At 48.3% G+C, this 17,555-nt stretch overlaps 1 protein-coding gene across 1 annotated transcript in view; it reads right to left on the bottom strand.

Moving 5' to 3' along the window:
* Positions 1-17,555, bottom strand: part of Cbx7 (chromobox 7) — a 61,517-nt gene that overhangs the window by 14,837 nt on the left and 29,125 nt on the right. The window lies entirely within an intron of this gene.

The following is a 17,555-nucleotide window of genomic DNA, read 5'->3' as shown; positions in this document are numbered from 1 at the left end:
CGGCGGTGCGGAGAGCAGCCCGCAGGCCCGACAGCCGCGGCGGAGATGAGGTGCACGGGGGCCTTTTTGCTGCCGTGCTATACTGTCTGCCCTGCTAATTAATGAATGGATCTTGAGATCCAAGACGAACTCATTATCCCCACCATCTCTATCCCGTTTTCGGACGGCACCTCCATTCTTCCCCTCCAAGAACCCAGGAGGCTTCCTGGCGTGGTGGACGCCTGCAATCCCAGCACTTGGGAGGCCGAGGCAGGATGATCGCCACAACATCCAGGCCAGCCAGAGCTACATAGTTCAAGGGCAGCCTGAACTACGTAGCGAAACCCTGTCTCAAAACGAAAAAAGAACCCAGAGTCGTCCTGTCCGCCCCGCCCCGGATTCTTGAGCTGATACGGAGTCCGGCCTCGCCGTGACCCGGGGCTGTCCCGCCGGCACCCCCCACACCCTGCGCCCTGGTTCATGGCCACATCCTTCTCCCAGAGTGCGGGTCCCCACCTGTCCTGGTCCACGCCGTGCCAGAGTGCTTTGTAAATTTCGCATGTGACTGGATCACTTGTGTTTAGAAGAGTCCCCGTAAACGAAGCTCCCTGTTCCCCTTAGGATGAAATTCGGCGCCCAGGAAAAGAGAATGATAGATTTATAACTGATATTTTTAGCAAAAGAAGCCAAAAGGCAGTAAGATGATATATCAAAATGCACGGAGAGAAAAATAACCATCATCCTAGAATTATGTATCTAGTGAAAAGATGTTTCAAGAATTGTATATCCAGTGAAAATATTTTGTAGATGGAGAGTGAAAAGACATTCACAAACACTAAAACTTTGTCCCTCCCTAAGGGGAATTCCAGCGGAGGAATTTCGGGGCTGGAAGATGATCAGACTGAGGTCTGTTGCAATAGGGAAAACAATGAAGAACATTTATAATATAAAATAGCAACTGTCTTCTGGATAAAAATAGAATTAAAATACTCAATGGTCGTGGCATATAAACGTGGCTGGGTAGAGGTAGGACCTTCTAAATTCTGACATTCTTCAGGAAGAAAGTGAAGACGGCTGAGCTGAAAAGCCAAGTTACCATCACTAAGAAAAACTAAGAGAATGGGAATACAGTGAGTGATATTTCTCTAAATTATTGGTTGGGCCAGGGATTTAGCTCACTGGTTCCACTGCCTGCCTCGAAAGCACAAGGACCTGAGTTCAGCCCCCCGGTACCAAATAAATAAATAATTGGGAGTAAGAAAACCGACCCAAGCGATCCTGAGGCAGGCAGGAATGGACAGAAAAAATACAACTGATGGAACCAAGAGATGATAGGTATTCACTCAAAAGATTCTGGAATTGAGTGCAAGCGGTCTAAACGTTGTCGTTAAAATACAAAGCTTAGCAGACTGCATGAAACCCACCTCAGTGCCATTTGGATCAGTGATATTTCCCAAACAAACAAATACTAAATGGTTGGAAGTTAGTGCGGGGAGGGAAACGGCATGCAGATGCTGAGGAAAAGAAGGTGGGTGTGGTATTTTAATAAGGGGGAGGTGTCACCAGAGATCCAAAGGTTCACTTCGCAGAGAAAAGGATACAGTTCACCAGAGGGGTAAGACAATTTCAAATTTGTATCCAAATACTAAAATCTTAAGGGAAACATAAAGACTAGAAGGACAAGAAATAGACAACTACAATTACAGATTATGGGTCCAAATTACACATTTTAAGACACATTGCTCTGTAATCAGCAGAACAAGCAGAAAAAATATTCCTAAGGTTAAATTTGAACAATGTCATTAATGACACTATTTACCGAAACAGTTTTCAAAAGAAATTTCATAAGCCTGGATCATATAAAGTGTATTTTCTGACATCAACCTATATAAGCTAGAGATTAATAACTCTGATAGCCCCTTGTGTTTGGAACATAATTTTGAAAGACAACTTTGAAAGCCCGATAAGTTTGGAAATTAAATATATTCCTAAGTAACTAATGGAACAAAAAGAAAAAAATCATGATTGAAATCATAAAATATATCAACTGAATGGAAATATGTATTAAAATTGTGGGCTATTACTAAGGCAGTACAGTACTTAGAATATTTTAGCACTTATTTTTTCTTAAAAGTCTGAAAATAATGGCCAAGTACCAATTTCAAAAAGCTAGAAAGACAACAGCCAAGTAAGCCAAAGAAATCACAGGAAGGCAAGAAAAGAGTAAGGGCAGAAAGTAATGAAATGGGATCAGGGAGGGCAGGGACAAAGGGAAAAAATGAGAACCAAGACCTGTCATGTAAAGGTACAAGATCCCAATAATGAATATAATTGTACAGTATACCTAAAATGTACCAATAAACTCAATGAAGGAAGAAAAAAAAAAAAGAAATGGGATCAGATGGGCCAGGGATTTAGCTCAGTGGCACCACGCGTGCCTTGAAAGCGCAAGGTCCTGAGTTTGATTCCTGGTACCAAAAAGGAAAAAGAAATGGGATCAGAAAACACACAGTTTTTCCTAGGAAAAGACGCTGTTGCCAGCCCTTCAGTGAAATTGACCAAAAGAACAGAGGGAAAACAATTCGATGACTCTGGTCATGATACCAGTTGTAGTAACCAGTCACGCCCTGAGCAGGAGGCAATGCCTGTCCCCAGCACAGACTGATGTACTGACACAACTGGTATGAACGTGTCTGGGTACTGAGTGACCTGAAGTCTTTTGCATAAACTAAACCTCAGACCTCCCTTAATCATGAAAGGAAACTGGTGGATCATTAGTGATAGTCCCCACAAAGAAACCCAGCCCCAGAGGGCTTCGCCTGTGGTTTATTTAAAAAAGAAATCATTCCAGCCTTAAACCCAGCTTCCCCACATAATACAGAGAGGAATTTCTCCTAATTCTTTGTATGACAAGTACAGTACAAGAAAGGAAAATTATAGACCAGTGTTACTCTTGAAGAGAGATACAAAAAAAAATCTGAAAGCATTAGCAAATCAAACCTGGCAACATATAAAAAATAATAATACTTTGTGATAAAGTTGGGCTGGTTTAACATTTGAAAATCAATTTAAACTAGGAGCAGTGCCTCAAGCCTGTAGTTTCATTGATTTGGAAGGCTGAGGCAGGAAGATCGCAAGTTCAAGGCCAGCCTGGGCAACTGGGTAGGGAAAAAGTCTACCCCCTAAGATAGAAAATGGAGGAGGGGATCTGGGGCTACAGCTCAGTGGTAAAGCACCCCTTGAGTTCAATCCCCAAGGGTGGAGGGAGGGGGAAGGGGGAAGGAAAGTGAAGGAGGAAGCAGGGAGCCCAGTAGTTCAGTGAGGGTGATTCACTGAGGATCAGACCAGAGGCAGAAGACATCATCTCTGTAGTTCCAGGAAAAAGCCAACCGCTGTTATGTTCTTAAAATCCTAGCAAACTAGGAATACACAGAATGTCTTTATCCCTGGATCTGCAAAAGCAAAATAAAACCTCTAGCAAGCATCCTACTTGATCGGGAAATGTTCCAAGCACCCCTTTGAGATGGGTGACAAGCAAGGGAGGCTGGAGCCCCTGTTTCTGTTACACGTCCCCCCAATATCGGAAATCTGTCCCTGGCAGCCACAGCAACCCCTGAGCCTCTGAAACGTGACTAATCCGAATGGGATAGGAGAAGGCTGGGGATTTAGCTCAGTGGTTCCGCCGCCTGCCTCAAAAGTGCGAGGACCTGAGTTCGATTCCCGGTACCAAAAAAAAACAAAACCAAATGGGATAGGAGAGTAAAGCTAAATACCCACCAGATTCCAGCCTTAATACTCAAAAACTCACTCTAAAAGTCTCATGTTGATATTGATTACACTTTGAAATGATATTCTTGATACATTAAGTATATTCAAAAAATGAATTTAATCTGTTCTTTCAAATTTTGTGTGTATCTGTTAGAAAATTTCAAGTTATGCCTGTGGCTTGAATCAGTAGCTCTTGTAAGATTCCCCTTCAACAGTCCTGTCCTACACAGAAAAATAACAAAATGAAAGAAATCAAAGAATATTAAAAATAAAATTCTCATTTTCACAAAATTTTAAAAAGCTTTTCCGATTATTAGAGCTAATGAGAATTTAGCAAAATTGTTGGACAAAACTAGTATACAAAATCTGTTACGGGGCCGGGGATTTAGCTCAGTGGTTCCGCTGCCTGCCTCAAGCACACGGTCGTGAGTTCCGTCCCTGGTACCAAAAAAAACCCAAAATGTATTACAGTTTGTCTTTAACAATAAAGAATTGTAGAGTTAAATTAGATATTATTTCTGCTATAAAAGATGTAAAATGGGAATAATAAATTAATAAAATGTGCAAGGCCCTTATAGAATAAACGTATACAATTTTATACAGTGACAGTAAGATCTACAAATGCCGAGTTGAGCCACGTGCATAAACTGAAGACACAGAGGTGGGACAATGCTAATCACCGCACGTGTGTGATTATTTTGGACCCTGATAAGCTAAATTTAAAATTTACATGGAGGTGACACCCTTGAGCCCAGCCCAGGCCTTTTGAGGAAGAAAAGAGAGAAGCAGACGGTGGTGATGGAATCATCCTGACAGACGTCCAGATGAGGCAAACAAGGCCGTGTTCTGCTGACACAAGAATAGACAAATAGGGCGCCAAGAACCGGGGATTTAGCTCAGCGGTGCCCCCACCTACCTCACAAGCGCAAGGTCCCGAGTTCGATCCCCGGTACCAAAAGAAAAAAGAAGTGGAGGCAGACACAGAAATGACAGCTCTCCCAGAAAAGAGAGAGACTCCTCAGAGAGCATACATATATATATAAACATATATATATATATATATATATATATATATATATAGAGAGAGAGAGAGAGAGAGAGAGAGAGTGGGAGAGAGAGAGGGAGAGAGAGAGAGGGAGAAACTCGGTATAGAAAGGGTCTATATATATATAGACTACGTACATACAGAGAAACTATGTATAGGGTATATGTAAGAGACTGTATATAGACAGACTGTAAAAGACTGTAGAGCGACTACATATAGAGATCCTACATAGGGCCTCAACTGTATACAGAAGAAGACTATGTGCAAAAATAGACTCTAGAAAATATATAGAGATTATGTAGAAACTATCTAGAGAGGCTACATAGAGCCTATATAGAAGTCAAATACATACATAGATTACATGGACCATTTATGGGCTATAATGAATATACAGAAGACCGTGGGCTGGGGATTTAGCTCAGTGGTGCAAGGGCCTGAGTTCAATCCCCAATACAAAAAAAAAAAAAAAAAAAAAAAAAAGAATATACAGAAGACCGTGTAGAGAGAAACTTTACATAAAGGCAATAAAGACACACACACACACACACACACACACACACATACACATATGCATGCAAAAATATAAATGTATATACACAAAGGTCAGAAAGAGAGACTAAAATTCAGTCAGTAGGTAAATAATGAATTTTTCAGTAAAAGGTACTAGGATCATTAATTATCCAAATACGAAAAATGAATTTGAGCCTCCTATCTCTTGAAAATTGACTCCATGAGACCTAAAATCCTTATAATATTAAAGGCAAAACTTTGGAACCTCTATTTGATGTTTAAAAATACCTTTATGATCATGAAGTAAAGAATAACTTCTTAAGAAACAGTGTAAGTCATATAGGAAACAGTTGATAATTTTAAGTACATTAAAACTATGAACTCTACCAAAGACTATATAGTGAATGGAAAAGCAGAATATTTTAAACTATCATAAATCGACAAAGTAGGAAAGGCATGGTGGCGCACACCTGTAACCCTGGCTACTGGGGAGGCTGAGGCAGGAGGCTCACAAGTTTGAGGCCAGCCTGGGCAACTCAGCAAGACCCTGTCTCAAAATAAAGTCTTGGGTGGTAGATCAGTGGTACAGAGCTGGCCTGGTATGTGTGAGGCCTGGCCAACACTGCAAAATAAGTAAATACCAGAGCTAATCAAAAAATAGAGCGTGCATTTAAATTTTTTTTAAAATGTGTCTTTAAAAAAGTGTCTTTATGAGGTGTGATCAAAAACATGGTGAACGCTGCTGCCATCAAGGGCCATCTGACATAAAGGTAGGCTCATAAAGATGACACAGTGAGTCCTCATTCGTCTGAGTCACTAGGTCTGGTACTGTGTGACTTTTGGCTCTTCCTCAAAGTCAAAACATCCACAAAAGGTAAACATTTTGAATGGATCCAGGACATTGAGGTAGCCATGACACCCACGAAAGAGGACTTCCAGACCCGCTTCAGAAAACAGCAAGGGTGATGCGGTGAGTGTGTCTGACGTGAGGGGGAAGATTTTACTTTTATCTTTTTGTACCAGGGATTGAACTCAGGACCTTGTGCTTTGTGAGGCAGGCACAAGGAGCTAAATCCCTGGCCCTTGGAGGAAGATTTTTTTTTGATGGGGATTAATGGCAACGTCTTACAAGTGTATAATGGAAGACATGTTTCTACCTGTCCCTTGCAACATTCTTTGTAAAACTTAAAACTGGAAAAGGCTCCCAAATGCAGTAGGTTGGGCAAGGGAAGTCCAGACTGTTCACACACAGGATTATTATACAGACGGGAAATGAAGGAACTGAGTGAATCTTTAAAAATAATGTTGACCGAAGGAGAGAAGAGCGTGACTCGTGTGGTAGGAAGGACAAAGAGAAAGCGAGGAAGCTGCATAGGCCGAGGCCACAGGAAGGAGCAGAGCGGCACCTGGGACCCATCCGGGCGAGGTGCCCTTTCTTAATTTAGAAGTTGATTGCATGGGCTTTAAATTAGTTCTTTTCTTTTCAGGTGTGAATGCTTTACACACTTTCATGGATCTGCTGTGTATCACGGTGCGAAGATTAAATGTACACACAGGAGGCTGAGGCAGGAGATCACAAATTCGAGGCAAAGCTGGAAAACTTAGGAGGACCCAACCTCAAAGTAAAAAGTCAAAAGGGCTGGAGATACAGCTGAGTGGTAGAGAGCCCTACGTTACATCCCCAGTAATGCTAAGAAAAATTGATTAAAAAATTAAATTTAGGGCGGGGGATTTAGCTCAGTGGTTCCGCTGCCTGCCTCAGAAGTGCAAGGACCCAAGTTCGATCCCCGGTACCAAAAAAAATTTTTTTTTTAATTTATAAGGAATGGTTCTGAAACTGTAGTTAAGAACCTGACTCTATAGGGTATTTGGGGCTATGCTTAAGGGTTTGGTTATCATTCTAAAAACAGCTTTGGAAAAACTGGAACTGAAAGAGAAATACTAAGACTGGCAGCAAAACAAACTGAATCAAAAGAAAATAAAGATAATTCAGGATGTAAAAGATAATTTTGGTAAAAGCTGTCCAGAGTTATTTTAGGAGATTCCACACCACAAAACAAAAGCAAGGTGCTAGAGAAGGGAACAGTCAGAAAACAAAGTTTTTGACATGAAAATATTTATGTAATCAAAAAGATCAGTAGAAGGGCTAGCGTTCTCTAGAAATGAGAATAGAAACTTTGGGGATGTGAAAGAAAAGGCAAGAGATATAAACTGGACATGGTGGTGCATGCCCGTAATCTCAGCATTCTGGGAGGCTGAGGCAGGAGGGTCACAAGTTTGAGCCCAGGTTGGACAATGTATTGACTTAGTGAGACCCTGACTTAAAAAAGAATTTTTTAAAGAAGGGCTGGGGATATGTAGCTCCGTGCAAAGGCCCTGGGTTCAGAAGGTTTAATAGGTGCTATCCGAAATTCTAAAAGGAGAAAGTAGGGGAGGGGAAGAAAAGGGGCAGAAATGAGCAAGTAGGGCTTTCAGAGCTGAAGGGGTTCCCAAGAGGAGTGGGCCTGTCAGTGCCAGGCAGCATGAGTTTTTAAAAGCCTGACCCCTGTACACACTAAGAAGTATCCCAAACATCAAGGACAAAGAGAACGTTAAACAAAAAGCTTTCTCTTTTTAAAAATAAATCACAAAAAGAGAAATATGAACCAGTCTAACACCAGCAAGAAGAGAGGCCAGCAGAGACAGGTTTTCAAATTCTAAGAGGAAATTAAACATGATATAGTATACTTTCTGGACAGTTAAAACGTTTCTGTGTAACAGAAAATATGGCTTACAGTGCCATAAGTAAGAGCCTGTTTCTCCTCATCTAATAATATCTATTGTCCTTTTGGGAAGGAGGCACTGCTTGCTTTTTTGGTGGATCAGTGGCCTCAAGGCAAGCATCTGTGTGATTCCACTTTCTGTTTGTTGCCACATGGTCACAAAATGACTGCTACAGCTGCAGACATCACACTTACTGCATCCAGAATGCAAAGGAAAGAAAAGATGGTGCCACGCACCTGTGTTCTTCCCCTTTATGTTGATTTTTCAGTAAAACAAATCTTTTCCAGGGCTGGGGACTTAACTCAGTGGTTCCACAGCCTACCTCGAAAGTGCAGGGACACGAGTTCAACCCCTGGTACCAAAAACAAAAACAAAATCTTATCCAGGAAACCCAAGCAAAGTTCTGCCGATGGTTTAGTTGCCATACACGTGTCAGAGAGTTCCTCCTGGAGGCCAGAGTCTGAGAGAGCAATTACGGAGTAAATAAATTGCTGCTTCTTGCACTGATAAGGGGCTCTGAACAAGAAAGAGGTGAGGAGATGGCTATGGGCTGGGCAACTCGCAGGTTCTACTCGTGCCAAAATCAAACGCGAGGGCCAGGTAGTTTAAACCCTCTAACTTTCTTCTTCTTTTCCAAACTTATTTTGGCTTTCTAGTCCTTTGCATTTGGATACAAAGTTTAGCACCAGCTTGTCAACTCCTCCCCTCTTCCCCCTAAGAAAATATGCTGAGACTTCTATTGGGGTTCTTCCAAGTCACTAGATCGGTTTGAAAATCATTTCTATTTTAGCGATATTTAATTTTCCAAGCCCCCGTCCGTCTCTCCATTCGCTCCTCTGGCTTTATTTCCATCAGCGATGTTCCGTCCTGAGGGGAGGAGGTGCCGCTGCTACGCATCTTTGCCGTTTGTCCCTCAGTGTCCCATTGCCACTGTCAGCGGTATTTTAATGTTTACTTGTTCGCGACTAATCCATTGGATGAAACTTGTTTTGTTTATTGTTTCTGTGGTGCTGGGGATTGAAGCCAGGGCCCCGCGCGCTAGGTAAACTCTGTCACTGACCTACATGTTGGCCTTGTGTTCAACAACATTACTAAACTCACTTATTAATTTTATTAATTTGGGGGTAAGCAACCTCCAGTTTTCTATGTTGAGGATCATAGCTTCAAATAAAGACAGTTTTAGTTCCTTTTCAGTCTGTACTGTTTCTCTCTCTTGCTTTATTGCCCTGGCTAAGACCCCAGCCATTGTTGAACAGAAGTATAGGGAGTGGATATCATTTATTCTTGACCTCAGGAAGAAAGCATTCCAATTTTTACTGATATTCATGATGACCGCTATCGATTTTTTTGTAGCTTCTCTTTATTGGATTGAGAAAGTTTCCTTTCTATTCCTAGATCACTGAAAGTTTTCATTGTCAGTGATGAATTCTTTGAGGTACTTTCTTGGCATCTAAGGAGATGATGGTCTTATTTTAGTGAAATAATATTTGATTTTGAAAATCAATAATAAAGTTTGATTTTTTAAAGATCTTTAAAATTTAATGACCATCCATGTTGAAAGGGCCCAAAGCATGAAAATAGTCCCACACCGAGATAAATCATATTGAAATTCCAGAACTTTGGAAATGAAGAGAAAAATGCTATGAGCTTCCAGAAAGATAAAGCTAGGATGTAGGCATAAATAATGAATGAGAATGGCTTCAGATTTCTCAAAAGCCACAGTGGAAGCAGGAAGACAATAGAGGAATGTCTAAAAATTCCTGAAGGGGAGGAATTTTCAACCCAGGATTCTATACCCAGCCAAACTAGCCATCAAGTGGGCTTGGGAATAAAAGAATTTTGGATATAAATGGTCTCCAAACATTTATTTTTTTATGCACCCTTTCTCAGAAACCATTAAAAGGTATTTGGGGGCTGGGGGTGTAGCTCAGCAGCACAGCACCTGCCTGGCAAGCACCTACAGGGGCTGAGACAGGGTAGGCAACTGCCCAGCTCAGTGGTGCTACCGCCTGCCTCACAAGCACAACGTCCTGAGTTCAATAGCGCCCCAAGAGGGCTCAGCAGTGAAGATCATTAGCCTCATGCTAATGTCACAATACTGATATTGCACTAGCCAGCAGTATGCTACCACTGTCCTGGGAGAACGGTGGAAGGGAGCTGCATAGGAGGGAGAGAGCCGTATCCTCCCCCTTTGTGGTACTAAGTGGCAGTAATGTCAATTTGGAACAATCCAGAAGGAGCACATGGGCCTGCATTGCATTGTAGAGGGCCCACACCCACAGAGCCAGCTCAGAGAATTGAAGTGCGGCCTCTGGAAAAGGGCAAAGGGACGAGGGTGGGGTGTGTTATTTTTCTCGATGAACCTTGCAGAACAATATATCTGTATTTATACATAATGCATGTACAATTACATAGCACGAGCTTGTGTGTGTGTGTACATAGTTCATAGAGAATTTTGATCACAGCAGACAGCAGAGACGGTACCCTGGGTATAATTACAAGGGAAAGAAGGGAGGGACAGGAGAGGACCCTGAGTAGCTGCCTGTGGAAGGACCTGCTGAGAAGCAGGGAGACAGTGGACAGGTCAGGCGACTCCTGCAGCTGCCTAGGGAGGAGGCAAGCATGGCCTGGCCCAGAGCCCAGCTGCGGAGCAGAGAGAGGTGATCAGATGCAGGAGACGAGGGGCCGTTAGCTGGGGTGAGCGGTGCAGCGGAAGGTCGCATTGGATGCCAGTTTTTGGGAGAGGGGGTGCTTCCCTCTTCAAGGGAGGAGAGGCCATCGTCCTCCCGCCCCCAGGGCTGGCTTCGGGTGCGGCCTGTGTGTCTCAGAGCCTGCACACGCAGAAGGGCTCCGTACATGTGGCTTGATGCTCTGCTGTCTCGACGTGTGTTGAGCAAGGAGCCCGCATTGCCATCTGGACTGGGCCCCAAATGAAGCCACCAGGCCCTGACACGTCTCTGCCTTGTCCTTCTCTTTTCCCCTGCTGGCGTGGAGTTTAAACCTTTGGCTTCCTGGACCCCCACCCGCATCCCCAGCCTGGGTTCCTGACCTCAGGGACTATGAGCCCACCCTGGGGGTGTCCTGGGCCTTCTGTCCTCATGGCCTTGGCTACTGGGGAGCTCAGGGATGCAGGCACGCAGGTCCCACGGGACTAGGGGCTCCTGTGTGTGTGCACATTCCTGGGGCAAGAGCTGTTTTAGAGTTTCCTTCCTCCTAACGCAATGGGTCGCCAATCACTGTGACTTCGACCCTGGCAGTGGCTCACATCCTGCCTGCGTCCCTCAAAAGATCAACCCGGAAGTCCCCGACCTCCACAGGGGGTGTGTCCAGCTGGATGGCCACCGCCCTCCCCTGCTCCTCGTAGTTGTGCTCGAAGCCTCCTCCTGCTGCTCTTCTTCCTAGGAACTGAGTCACCTCGCAGTGTCTCAGAGGCTTCGGGCTCCTCCACCCTCCTCCACCCCACGCAGCCACCATCACCTGTGCCTCAGTCCCCTACCAACCCCCCACCGCCTCCGTCCCTCCGTAAGCACTGCCCCCTGGCTGTCCCTGCCTACCTCCGGTCACTGGAGTTTCCATCTTTCCAAACGAAGCCTCCATCAGCCTCCCCTGCTGCCCCAGCGACACCCTGGATGTCCCTCCTCACAGCCTGAGCCCGCTGTGGGTCTGCGCCTTTGCCCCCCGTCGCACTCCGGCCTGCGGAGCTGTGTCTGTCTCATCTTGACACTTGCCCTCTGCCTAGGGCAGAGGCACGATGGGGTTCTGTGTTGAGTGCATAAGTAAATGGCCAATGAGAGGCCGGCCCCAGCATGGCCCGGGAGGGCAGAAGATTTCGGAAGATGGGGCTCTGTGGCAAGAGGGAGGCGACGATTAAAAGGTCAGTTTCGGGTACAAGATCCCAACAATGAATGTAATTGTACTGTATACCTAAAATGTACCAATAAACCCAATAAAAGAAAAAAACCAGGAAGATAAAAAAGATCAGTTTCGGATGGAAAACAAGTGAAAAAAATGGAGAGGGACAGCTCGTCTGGAGCCCTCAGAGCAGCAGTACTCGCTTTGACCACCAGATGGCACCGGGCTCCCGGGTGTCTGGTGACGCAGCATCTCGCCCTCGCCCTCGGAGAGTGATGCCTGTTATGGGGACAACTTGTCCCCCAGGGAGAGGCCCTTGAATAAGCGTGTGACCCCGGAAGAGAACTGGAACCAGTGTGCCTCGCCCCAGGACCCCACGCTAACACTGTGTCACTCTGCTTGCTATGAGCATATCTGAGCGCTTCATGTTTGTCCACCCAGTTCATCCTCCCTCTGCCTTGGGATGTAGCAATCTCTGCCAGCTCCACTCCCCAGAGGGAGCTGAGGCACAGAGAGGGTGTGCAGCTTACTAAAGGTCACACAGCTCGGAGGTAGCTCCTGGTCCTCCGAGATCCTAGGATGGGGCTGTCCAAGGCTGGGGGCAGGGAGCAGGTAGTGGATGTGCTTGGGGCTGGAAGAAGCAAGCGGGTGGAGGTGAAGACTTCAGGAAGGCCCTGGGCCCAGGGTGACAGGGGAAGCCAACAAGAGGGGTAGGAAGGGCCAGAGAAAGGGGTCCTGTGCAGTGGAGACGCCTTGCCTTGGGACCCAACTGGTGCAGCTGCTGGAGCCAGGACGGAGGCCAGAAAGCCGTCCCTAGTGGACCCACTCCCAGCCAGAGCCTGTCATTTACAGACCAGGGAACTGAGGCCCAGAGAGGGGAAAACTTGCCAGGACCACATCCAGGGGCTCAGAGCCAAACAGGAGCTGTGTCCTCAGGGCTCCCAGGGCCTTCCTGTCCCTTCTTGTCCAAGGCTAATTCCGTGTCCCCATCACCCTCACCGACCTCTATGGGCCCCATGCTGCCCGGATCCCTCCTTCCGGACCCAATCTACCCAGGACCATGGCCCAATCCTGCAGCCACCTCTCCAGTCCCAAGATCTCTGCCTCTCCCCGTCTCCAGAGGGGGACTGGGTGGTAGGGACAAGGGATGACAGGGCAGGAGGACGGAGGTGGGCAGGCATGTCCTTTCCGGGTCCCCTCTGAGACCCCCAGGAGGGCCCTGCGCATATCCGACCGTGTTTGAGACTCCAAGGCCAGGACCAGCCGGGATTCACTTCCACCCAGCCCTGACCACACCTGCTGCTGCCCTTCAGGACGGCCCTTCCACCACCACTCCCAGCCTCTTTTCCTGAGGAACACCCAGGGTTACTAGGTTTCTTCCCTCTGTCTCAGCCTTGGCCTCCTCCACCTGGCCCAGGGCTGCCCCTGTGCTCCACAGCACCCCCTGCTGCCCCAGCCTCCACTTGGAGGGTTTCTGTCCATGCTGCAAAACTGAGGCATGTCACTCCCGGGTTCCTCAAAACTGGGACTTGTCTGGAGGGACCCGACAGCCCATGTGGTCCTCCAGCACCTTTCCTGCACCTGGTCACAGCCCCTGGGGAAGGCTGGGCTCACCCTGAGGTTCTGAGAAAGAGGCATTATTTAGCCTACATTATGTAGGGAGAGAAAACACAGGCCATTAGAGCCTTGGAGCTCAGCCAGCCCCTGCCTTCCAGCTCTTTGGCTTTATTTGTTATTTTGGCCTTTTTTTTTTTTTCTTTTTCTTTGGGCTAATTGTTCTCATTAAATCTTTTTGTCCTGTTTTGTTTTTTACGGCTGACAATGCTGCCCAGTGCTCAGTGCTGCTTCCTGTGTTTTTGCCCAGCTCAGGCCTCCATGGGGCCTTGCTTCCTGTTGTGAGCAGTCACCATGGCAACTCCAGGCCCTGGTGGGCTCCACGGGGTGGGGGGCACTGGGAGGGGGGACACTGGTGACATCACCAGGTGAGAAGGCAAGGGGCTGGGGTCGAGAGGGTTGGCTGGGGCGGTTAGTGGAGGCGCATTGCTGAGGCCTGACTCATGGCTGGGAAGGGGAAGAATGCCCGCGCATTCCTTCGTGAGGTAAACAAGGTCAGGGAATGCGCTGGGATCCTGTTTACCTGACCCTGGCCCCCCGGGACCTGTGCAGGACAAAATGCTGGAACCAAATAGACTAGGGGCCAGGGAGACAGGAGAGGGTGGCAGGGGCTGCTTTCCGCCTAGACCCCTGCATGACAGCTGGTGGGTGCCCCAGACAGAGCTCGGGATTCAAATCTCAGTGAGCTTCTGGAGCCTCACTTCCCCCTATTCCTGAACGGGGCTGATCTCCCAGGCAGAGGGCCGCTTGTTCTGTAGCCACTTGGGACTGACGGGGACCTTGGCAGCACAGCCCATGGCTCCGTCTTTGTCCCTCACCCAGCAGCAGGGCCTGCACAATCCATGGGACGAGAGGAGAGCGAGCAGAGGATGGGCCTACACCTGAACCGGCCCTGCTAGACGCTCAGCCCAGCCAGAGGGCCAGGGAGACCAGCTCAGGAGGACTGAGTGCTGGGGTCTGGCACCCCACAGTCACAGGGCTGGGGCTGGGTGAGATCCTCTGCCTCATGCCCTTTCCTGTGTCACTGCCTTCCCAGAGCCCCAAAATGACAACCTCCCTGTGCATCGGAGGGGGCCCAGAGGAGCCCCTCGTGCCTGTTCCTGGAGAGTCTAGGCTAGCACAGTTCTGAGGCCCCTGCAAGAGTGGCTCGTCAGAGGGGCTGGACTGGGTGCCACAGCCCTAACCCAGACATGAATGTCCCACGTTGACCCTTTGTCAGCTTCAAAAGGGACTGGCCTTCAAGAGGGTAGGGGCTGCTTCTCCACCTGCTTCTCTACCTCTCTGCAGGTGCCATGTGGGGGCACCAGGAGTGGGCATAGTTGAGCAGAGGGCACCTGGCCTACTGACCATGTGCCTTGCAAGTCAGACTGGCGTGGGGTCAAGTGTGGCTTGTGCCACTTGCTAGCTAGTGCCTTTGGGCAAGTTCTGTAGACTCTCTGGGGCCTCTGTGTCCTGGTCTGTGGTCAGAACCTCCCAGAGCTGATGTGACATTCAGTGAAGAATCACAGCAAGCATGGGGCACACAGTAGGGTGTCAGTGGGCTCTGAACCCTCTGCTGCCCACTGCCCCCTGACCCCTCCCCGCAGTGCTGCACGGGGCCGGGTGCCCCCTCTGAGGGCCCATCCCAAGACAGGAGCGGCGCCGCCAGATGCCCCACAGTTTTCCCATAAAGGGACCGGACTTGGGTTTCCCTGGACAGGGAATATCCTGTTCTTGCTGGAGGGGGAGGAAGAGGAGCGGGAAGGACACAGCCGCTCTGCATTCCGGGCATTCTTGGCAGCTGCCTCTTCCAGCTGCCTCTACAGCGGCGGCGCTGGGGGCATTGGCTCCGTGCCACCCCTTGTGGCCTGGCTATGTGGAGCAGCATTCCACTTTGGGGTGTCCCTTCGACTAGGAGTGACGGGACCCCCTTCTGTTGGACCCACTCATCCCTGCTTACTGCAGGAAAAAAAATCCTATCCTGGAAGCAGAAATCCAGGGGTCTGGATACAGCCAGTCAACAGAGGGGTCCCACTTTCAGCTCTACCTATGAGCTCCCGCGCCGAACCACCCCAAAAAGCTCTGGACAGTGGCCAGGAGCTGGTCTGGGAAGGCAGAGGCTCCTGGCTGCTAGTGCCCTGGCCTGGGACAGTCACTGCAGCTCCAGGATTCTATCTCCATCTGCAAATGGAGGCTCTGGGGACCCCCAGCAATGCACTGTGACACCCACAGTGGTCTCCACAGAGCCTCTTCCCTGAGCGAGGGCAGGAAGCCAGCCCTTCTCCAAACCAGGCCTGGCTCTGCATCTCGCAGTGCTGTCCTCTGCTTCTGGAGGGTCAGCCCCAGTATGCAGAATCCCAGCACTCAGAGAGGTAGGGCTGGAAACCTCACAGCCAGGGAAAGGGGAACCCGGGCCACGTAGCTCTGAACCTGGGAGCAGACTTGAACCCTACAGAGTTACTCCCTCTGCAAAGCTGCTTAGATACTGAGTTCTTCCTTTCCTGAAGAAGCCAGGACACTGCAGCTCCCCAGAAGTCAGCTTCAGAGAACCCCCTCCCCAATAAGCTGTGGACAGAGGGCCCCCGATGCTGGTACCTCTGACTCTCCCTGAATGCCCTCTGCATGCAGGGAGCTGCAAGAGGGAAGGGGACAGGCTTCACCAGCCAGGGTGGTTGATCTAGGGCTGGGCCTGGGTATAGTCTCCAGGCTCTTGCTGCTCCCTGTTCTGTCCCAGCCTTCTGCTCCGCCTGGAGTCCTCGGGAGCCAGCCACCCTAGAAGTGCATTCCCCATTTCAACAGCTCACGTGGCTCTAGGGACAGAGCCCAGGCAGCCTGTCCAGGCCACATGAAAGAAAGCCCCGGCCACTGGACTCAGCACTCCCTTGACAACCACATGTCCCCACCAGGGCGGCCCTGCACAGCGTTCTATGCAGGATTTTGAAACTCTAGCCTTCAGCTCTCTGAGCCTGTACCTCCCGCTGCACACTTGAGAGCATCAGCCCACTCTTGTGGCTTGAACAAGCTCCCAACAACCCCACCCTCATCTCCCCTGCAAAGGCCAGACACCCCCAAAGCCGTTGCCTCCACCCTCCCCTGGTGCCTCTCAGCTGCCTGTCTTGTCTGTCTGGCCGTCTGTCTGTCTGTCTGAGGGACACTAGGAGGAAAAGGCTGGAACCCCACCCTGCAGGGCGCACGTGTGCAGGGCATTGTTCGGCTTCCCCTGGGAAATCCCCCATTGTGGAGCCTGGGAGCCTCCGGGCCTGGGTGCCAGGCATGTGTGAGGGCTTGGAGAGGTGCTCGTGTGTGTGCATGTGCGTGTGCACGCATGCGCCAGTGTGTATGTGGGGGGTGAGGACACAGGATGTTGTGACCATTGGAATGGTAAAGTGACTTGACGGAGTATGTTGCAACATTAAATATGACATCTTTGAAGAATGATGCTGATGTAAGAATTGGTCACAGGATGAGAAGGTTTTTGTTTTGTTTTGGTTTTGTTTTTTGACACAGAGTCTTGCTAAGTCTTTCAGGCTGACCTTCAAGTCACAGTGATCTTCCTGCCTCAGCCTCCGTAGTGCTGGGATTAGAGGCTTTTGCCACCACACCGGTTTAAGATTTAGTAAAAGAAAAAAAATGCACCCCTACAGGAAAAAGTTGAAGTGAAACTATCAAAACTGCTAAGTCCTAAGTAATGTTGTCTTTCTTTTGTGCTCTGTGGTATTTTCAGTGTTTTTGACAATAACCACACACTGCTTTTATTATTTTTTTGGTACCGGGAATGGAAATTGGGTCCCTGCGCTTGCAAGGCAGGCGGCGGAACCACTGAGCTAAATCCCCAGCCCCCACACACTGGTTTTGTAACAAGAAAAAGAACCATCAGGGCACTGTAATGTACACATGCAATCGCAATTACTCAGGAGGCTGAGGCAGGATAAGTACAAATTAAAGGCCGGCCTGGGCAACTTAGTGAGACAATCTCAAAATTAAAAAAAGGGGTGGAGGGAGCTGGGGAATGTAGCTCAGTGCCCCCTGGGCTCACCCCAGTACA

The sequence above is a fragment of the Fukomys damarensis genome, unplaced genomic scaffold (genome assembly GCF_012274545.1).
Source record: "Fukomys damarensis isolate Sample0158 unplaced genomic scaffold, DMR_v1.0_HiC HiC_scaffold_19, whole genome shotgun sequence".
Lineage (NCBI taxonomy): Eukaryota > Metazoa > Chordata > Mammalia > Rodentia > Bathyergidae > Fukomys > Fukomys damarensis.
The sequence above is the reverse complement of the archived record's forward strand: the minus strand, read 5'-3'. Positions and strand labels throughout refer to the sequence as shown.